Source organism: Panulirus ornatus, chromosome 6 (assembly GCF_036320965.1).
Source record: "Panulirus ornatus isolate Po-2019 chromosome 6, ASM3632096v1, whole genome shotgun sequence".
Classification (NCBI taxonomy): Eukaryota; Metazoa; Arthropoda; class Malacostraca; order Decapoda; family Palinuridae; genus Panulirus; species Panulirus ornatus.
The window spans coordinates 55,657,567-55,665,775 of record NC_092229.1 but is presented as its reverse complement, the minus strand read 5'-3'; the positions used below and the strand labels follow the sequence as shown (position 1 = coordinate 55,665,775).

At 37.2% G+C, this 8,209-nt stretch overlaps 1 long non-coding RNA gene across 1 annotated transcript; it reads left to right on the top strand.

Annotated features, from left to right (window-relative positions):
- Nucleotides 1–1,034: 1,034 nt before the first annotated feature.
- LOC139749255 (uncharacterized) lies at nt 1,035–8,209 on the top strand. The gene is made up of 3 exons (XR_011712936.1): nt 1,035–3,593; nt 5,637–5,763; nt 6,768–8,209. It is a non-coding gene; the product is annotated as an uncharacterized lncRNA (long non-coding RNA).

Here is an 8,209-nt window from a genome sequence, read left to right as displayed (position 1 = left end):
AATACTTAGAAAAGCAAATGGATTTGTATGTAGCATTTATGGATCTGGAGAAGGCATATGATAGAGTTGATAGAGATGCTCTGTGGAAGGTATTAAGAATATATGGTGTGGGAGGCAAGTTGTTAGAAGCAGTGAAAAGTTTTTATCGAGGATGTAAGGCATGTGTACGTGTAGGAAGAGAGGAAAGTGATTGGTTCTCAGTGAATGTAGGTTTGCGGCAGGGGTGTGTGATGTCTCCATGGTTGTTTAATTTGTTTATGGATGGGGTTGTTAGGGAGGTGAATGCAAGAGTTTTGGAAAGAGGGGCAAGTATGAAGTCTGTTGGGGATGAGAGAGCTTGGGAAGTGAGTCAGTTGTTGTTCGCTGATGATACAGCGCTGGTGGCTGATTCATGTGAGAAACTGCAGAAGCTGGTGACTGAGTTTGGTAAAGTGTGTGAAAGAAGAAAGTCAAGAGTAAATGTGAATAAGAGCAAGGTTATTAGGTACAGTAGGGTTGAGGGTCAAGTCAATTGGGAGGTGAGTTTGAATGGAGAAAAACTGGAGGAAGTGAAGTGTTTTAGATATCTGGGAGTGGATCTGGCAGCGGATGGAACCATGGAAGCGGAAGTGGATCATAGGGTGGGGGAGGGGACGAAAATTCTGGGAGCCTTGAAGAATGTGTGGAAGTCGAGAACATTATCTCGGAAAGCAAAAATGAGTATGTTTGAAGGAATAGTGGTTCCAACAATGTTGTATGGTTGCGAGGCGTGGGCTATGGATAAAGTTGTGCGCAGGAGGATGGATGTGCTGGAAATGAGATGTTTGAGGACAATGTGTGGTGTGAGGTGGTTTGATCGAGTAAGTAACGTAAGGGTAAGAGAGATGTGTGGAAATAAAAAGAGCGTGGTTGAGAGAGCAGAAGAGGGTGTTTTGAAATGGTTTGGGCACATGGAGAGAATGAGTGAGGAAAGATTGACCAAGAGGATATATGTGTCGGAGGTGGAGGGAACGAGGAGAAGAGGGAGACCAAATTGGAGGTGGAAAGATGGAGTGAAAAAGATTTTGTGTGATCGGGGCCTGAACATGCAGGAGGGTGAAAGGAGGGCAAGGAATAGAGTGAATTGGAGCGATGTGGTATACCGGGGTTGACGTGCTGTCAGTGGATTAAATCGGGGCATGTGAAGCGTCTGGGGTAAACCATGGAAAGCTGTGTAGGTATGTATATTTTGCGTGTGTGGACGTATGTATATACATGTGTATGGGGGTGGGTTGGGCCATTTCTTTCGTCTGTTTCCTTGCGCTACCTCGCAAACGCGGGAGACAGCAACAAAGCAAAAAAAAAAAAAAAAATTTAAAAAGTTATTCATATCTTACATATGCCCAAAACTAAACTATACCTCTCAGAACAGAGCTGATAGAGAAGTTTGGAGGAGGGCAACAAAGATGGTACCAGAATTAAGAGAGCTAAGATAAAGACCAAGGCTTAAGACTTTAACTTTGCCTTCCTTTGAGGAGAGATGAGTTAGGGGTGAACAGAGGTTAATGTACTAATATAGTTCTAATTACAGTAAAACCTGTTACTCGAAATGCTTGGTGATCACCCATTTCAGATAAAATTTCTGGTTACTCAAGTTTTTTAATGATAGATTATAAAGAAACTGTAATAGTTTACATACAGGAAATAGTGTAAAGAAATAACTTGATCTTCTGCCACTTGGTGTTGTCATAAAAGTTGTCATGCTGACTCTGAAGTCCTTCATAAGTGCTGCCTTAGACTCACCCTTAGCCATCCTCTAGTTCAACTCCATCTTTTTCTCATGTTTAAAATGTTCCTCTTGCATTTCCTGCAAGACGTAGACAGCTTTGAGGAGCTGTCATGTAATTGCTGACAATTCTTTAATGGGGCCATTGTCCACAACAGTAATTCAGTGTACCTGTTTCCATGATTCCAATGATATTAGGTGCACTTTCTCTTGTACAATCCTTGAATTCCATATCTTCACCACTAACTGTTAATCAAGGTAATAGTTGGTAGGCAGCCAACAACTAGGTAGGTATATTACCAGTACTACCCATCATCTGGCTATCAGGAGGGTTAGTGACATCTGCTTAGTGAGCCAGCACTTTAGTGGTCAAGTTACACTCCTCTGACCCAGTTAGCTGTCTTTTCTTTCTGCCTCACTAACATGTGGACAGCTGACATTTTGTGCACAAATATACAATCTTTGTCATATGTAACACTTGACAATTAACTGACACAGCTCATTCTTCATAACTCTAGATTTTCTTGTAGTGAGCACTATGCATTAGCCCTACCTTTTGGCAAAACGTTTGGAGCAGTAGATAAAAGTAGTAGGTAGGAACATATTGGCAGGAGCATTAGGTAGAAGTAGTAGGTAGGAGCATTAGATAGAAGTCATTAGGAACATTAGGTAAGAGCCTCTGCAAACACTGTGCTAGACTTGCACTCTGCCAGTGGCCTGTTAAGGGTGAGGCACTAAAGGCTAAGAAGCAGCACTGGAGTTCTTTGTTTGTGGAGACTATTGCCATGGCCACCCCTTTGAGGGAGTGCCAGTTGGAACAGGCATCAGAAATATAGATACATAATACACAAATCTGCAAGACCAGTGCTCAACATCGCACCAGAAAGCATATTGGAGAGGGTTAATGACCCCCAGCACCACAAAACACTAGGTGGTGAGTACACCAATCACTATAACATGGTGCCTGTGCAATTTGAAATGTATTACTTATCTTTGGTATTTTTTTATTATAATTGAAGGTTACCAACTGAAACTGTAAAACATGTTGTTTTGAATACTTTGTTGTCTTGAATTACAGATAACAAAGGTTTTGTTGTGCTAAGAAATGCAACTCTCCAGTTATATCAGTTTCCCCTTGTCATTATACTGCTTGGTTCTGTTTTGATTAATATACCTCTTACTGATCATCCCTCGTATTGTTATACACTTGTATTAAATTAATGGCATTACTAACCTTCCTTGTTGGTTAAAAACAGTGATAGATTAAATTTGGGCTCAAAATTTACAATGAAAATAAACTACAATTTTGATTACTTTTATAAGATGTATCATTAAACCACTTCAATTTTTCATCTGATTTTCCCACATTGTTCCTGTTTATGTTCCCAAGTGTTCACTTTCCAGTTCCTGGAGGTTATGTAGCCTTGTAATGCTCCCCAGATTGCAGGGTTGACTTCATTTACTTAATGGTTCAAAAAACTGAAATAAATTCAAAAGATTTAAAATGAAGGTTCTCCTCCATTGAATTGCCAGTTTGCTTGATCTCTTTTGTTTTTCATCTTAATGGTTGTCACTCATAGGTTTTTAACTGTACTGTTTGTTAAATTAATTGCCTTCAATTAAATTAACCTTATTTTCATCAGTAAGTAAGCTGTTGATGGGTAAAGTAAGTAATCTAAACTTGGATATTCAGTGGCAACTTCCTTTCATGACAGTATCAACTAAACCCTCTCAGGATTTTTTCTCTTATGAGTCTCCCATTCCATTCCTCAGCCTCACCATGATACTTCAAAGAACTTCATCTGTGGGCCCCATAAATGATTGCTGTCTCCTAGTACATATACATAAGGTTTGTAGCAGCTTTGCTGGTCTGGTCTAATCTGCTGCTCACTCCTGTGTTTGTTTGATTACCCATTTATACTGCACAGGAAGGTAGTTTTGAATTCATGGTGTCCTAGCTGTTGAACATTTTCTGCTATCATATGACTTCATCTATATATATGTAACGTTTTTGCATTTCCCATGTCTTCAGTCATTTCATTCTGTTTATATACCACTCTTACTATATACTTATTTCAAAAAGTTTCTTAATTCTATATTATGTCCTATGATTGCTTTGTCCTTATATCCTCCAAGAACTGTTCACCTTTTTTTTTTCCCCCATGCACAGACAGAAGTCCACATCAAGGCCAGACCTTCATTAAAATATATGAGAGGTTAATGAAAGAAAAAGAAGAAAGATTTTAGAGGAAGTATAAGACCTGTCTTTTAATATGTGCGAGGTCATAGTTATTGGGAAAGGCACGAGAGAGTAGAGAGTTCCAGTGCTTTAAGGGAAAGAAACAGTAATAAAATGACCCACCCTTGAGTTGCCAGCAGCCACACAATAATCATAGGGTGCAGCAGCTTTTTAAGTATTGCATGGTCTTGTTAATGGTGGGGGCATACATGCAGCTAGCACTCAGGAGCAAAAACCAAAGTGATAACCATAAGACAGGGAAAGTAAACCAATATTGCATTGTAGAGTAAGAAGGTCAAGTTTTGAGGTTAGCCTTTTGGAGAGTTTATAAGTCTGATCATTTTAAATTCAACTCTGTCAAGTAAGGATGCAGAGATAGAACCACTTCAGGTGTGAAAGCAGTATGTCATGCGAGGACAGATTAGTTCTTTGTATAAATGGATAAACTACTTGGAAGAAAAGAAATTTCAGCATCTAAACAGGACTCTCAGTTTCTTAGAAGCAGACTTAGCTATTTCTATAATGTGAGGTTTCCAGGATAGAGTGAGTGTTAAAGTAATACCAGATATGTTATTCACTGTGTCAAGTAAAATTACAGAACCTTCAAAGGACAGAGGCATTTTCAATAGAGAGGTGAACAGAAAATGGGTCTTGGAGGCATTAAGCTAAGTTTACATCACCTATCCAGTTGAAAACTTATGATTGTAATCATTTCCCCTTACTCTTTTTTCTTCCAAGGTAGGCAAATTTAAAGCCTGTGACCTTTCCCTGTATCCCAGCTCTCATAATTCTGGTATCTTTCTTGCCTTCCTCTGGAACTCTCTTTTAGCTCTTTGTGCTTATTTAGGTGCAGTTATCAAACTTGCGAAGCCTACTTTAGTTTTTGCCTTAGGTGGGATATATTTCCTTATCATGTACATGAAAACCATTCTAATATTAGCCAGCAGGCTGTGTGTCTCCTTAACTTAACATGGGGCTCTAGCATCAGGTTAGGTACGGTCTCTTTTACTTTGTGTCCTCCTAATTTACATGTGGTTGGATTGAATTTCTTAAACTATGTGTCACACCAGCTTTAGGGGTCTGTTTAGATCCCCATGTAAGTTGATGTGTGTGTGTGTAGCTTTAGATTCCCTTACTCCAGCAGTGTCAAATTACAGTACCATATTTGTAATTACCACACATTTTCCCTACAGTCGCATATCTACAAACATTGATTCTGAGATTTCAGGTTGAACTTGGAGGTTTTTAAGTGAGTATGATAAAGCAGTGTAGTCTTGGTTATCCAAGCATGCACTTTGTATAATTATCCATTCTGTACAAAATGTTGCTTTGTTCATGTTTAAATTAGTTAAGAATTGAATTTGCAATTATTCATTGTTCTTATGAAATTTAGATAACTAGAAATGAAATGAGAAAAATATGAAACTTACCTTAATGTTTTGAAACACCAGATGCTTGGCTTAATTATTACTGAAAATAATGTGTTGTAGATTCATACGAGTTTTTGGATGAATGAAGGGGTCACTTGGTTCACATTTGTGAATGAGCATCAGCTAGCTATGTACACTGCTTATTCATCCCCATTGATTGTGATTCTTCTAATATGAGGTTTTTAAGTTATTTTACTATACAACCCATGGACCTCTTTTGTAGGGCTCCTGTAGGTTTAAGGTGTACTGCACACAAGAACAAGGAAATGATGGTCTTCTTTGGGTCAAGAAGATCTTTAATGATGCAGTACTACTTTCTATCCAGAGACAACAATACAGCCTCGTTGAAGGTGACTTGTTGCTTTTAGTGTATCCACATGCAGGTGGAGTCCAGTAACTCCTGATGCTTTGTAAACCATGCTATAAAGTGATACACAAGTATGATTGTTAGAGATTTGGACAAACCTTAAAGGATGGAGAAATTCATTACATATTACAGCTAAGTATTACTCATTCTTAGAGTTTGTTTGCTTCAATTAGTATTAGAGATGTGCAACAATAGTTAAGATTTGCACCATAGTGTATTATCCTATAACAACTTTTGGAACCTCTGCAATGTAGATTTCTCTTAAATGAGTTTCCATGTCATGCGATGTTGATGGGAAAGTAATTTTATACGAATTAGGTTGTTTTTCCAATGTTTGGAAAAATAGCAAATGAAACAGCTTTGTTTAACTGTCAAGTTTTGCAGTTATTAAACTCACTTCTTAGGAGTGAATGTTTTTGAAAATTTATGTTAAATCCTCTGCTTATTCAGGTAAATTATTTTGAATCACTAAGTACAGTAATAAGCCTCTACCTTATTTATTGTGATCGTAGATTAATGACACTGGAACTTCATTAATTTGCACTTACATTAAATTTCATACTTTAATTCTCACACTGTATAGAAGGGCAAAATCTGTCATATTTTGCACCTAGCAGATTGAGTTTGATTTTGATTTATATCCCATAAGAGTAATGAAGTAATGCTTGTAGTATGTAGTAGAGTATTACATATAAAAAGTTGATATGAAGTTAGAGCGTAATGATTTGGAGGTACATCATTTTTCCTTCTTTCTCTACTATATACACCTTAAGAACCCTTAATTTTGTTCCATGCTAATATTTAGTTTTTTTATGAAAGTAAATTGTGTTATCCTGTAATTTGATAAGGGAAGGATTAGCATGAAATGGCATATTTTCAAATTTTCTCTTATGTTTTACTGCCATAGTCATGATTTACAAAAGGTGGGGTTTGTATGTTTATATATAAAGTTACAAAGATTTACAAGCTAATCATCCCACACTTCAGGTGTGTAATGCTGTTGGCAAAAACGACCTGGCTGAGGAAGAGGAATAGACTGTAGTTACATGAGAAAGGACCTCAACACTTGTGATTGTTGGAAACACCCACTGTGATGCTTTGACTCAGGTCATAGTTGAGGAAGAGTCCCAGGCCATTTTGCTTACAAAAAGAGGGCTACACCAAAATTTGCCCTCAAATTAGGCAGGTAAAATTCCACCTGTTGGTGGTAAGCACAAAGTAATTATACTAAAACATTATAGACTGAAATTACCCATTGCTGAAGACTTTGAAGCAGCCAGTCTTGTAGTAAGTAGTCCAGGTTTCAGATGTATAAAGACACTAGGGGCTGAAAAATCCATGATGGCAGTGGTCAACCATCCGACAGAGTTGGCAGGAAGCTTTCCAGCAATGGATTTTGTTATTTTTGTCATCTTACCACATTGCAAGAGATGCTAATCAGCATGGACATATCTAGCTCAAACCCTGTGTTCCAGGTTAGTTGAGATGTGGTACATAACAAGGAATCAGTCATTAAAGTTGCTCTGTAATTATGGAATGAGATGAAACCAGGATTGCTCGTTGAAATTGTCTTAGTGTTTGTTAATGATTGTCATATTGATACCATAAGACTAATTGAGTATCATTAATATAAGTACACTATATTGTAGGATAAGAAAAAATGATACTGCATTATTATTTCTGATTGTAACTTTTACAAAAGAAACTTCAAAGCCAATAAAAAGAAAAGAAATTTTACAAGTAATTGCTGCTGACTGTGGACTGAGACAGTGTCATCTTCACTCTCTTTGTGAAACAGTAATGTAACTGAAACTTAACAATTTGATATCACAGTCTTGCCAGCTAAATACTCATTTCAAGTTTCTTATATGGTGTGTATGATCATTTTTATGTAGTTTTACTTTGGAAGTTTCTATGAAAGGGTATAGAAATTTATTTGCATGCAGACTGAAAAAGTTATATAAAGTTTAGAACATTCACATCATGAAAGGTTTATTCATTCATTAGATAATGTCTAACAAAACTGTGGCATTCAGTACTGGACTTTCCAAATTGTAAGAGTAATGTTTGCTCATCAGACAAGTAATGTTAGCGATTTAAGCCTGCTCAGCAAAAAAAGGAGAATGATTGATGAAAATATTGAATAAAACTGCACTGATTTTTATTGTAAATATAGAAAAGTACTGAACCATTGGTTGTGCAAAAGAATTCTAGTTCCATATCCACGAGCAGACAACAGTGGCCAACACATGCAGTGCACTAGCAGTTTATCACATTTAGCTTTTTCCATGGTCAATATCGGGGTCTGCAACTTCACTAGCAAGTAATCAGTAATTAGCCAGAACTGCTATGTATGGTAATTACTTAATGTATGTCAATAACTACTTTGAATGATTAGAATATGAAATAAACAATCAGAAAATGTAGAA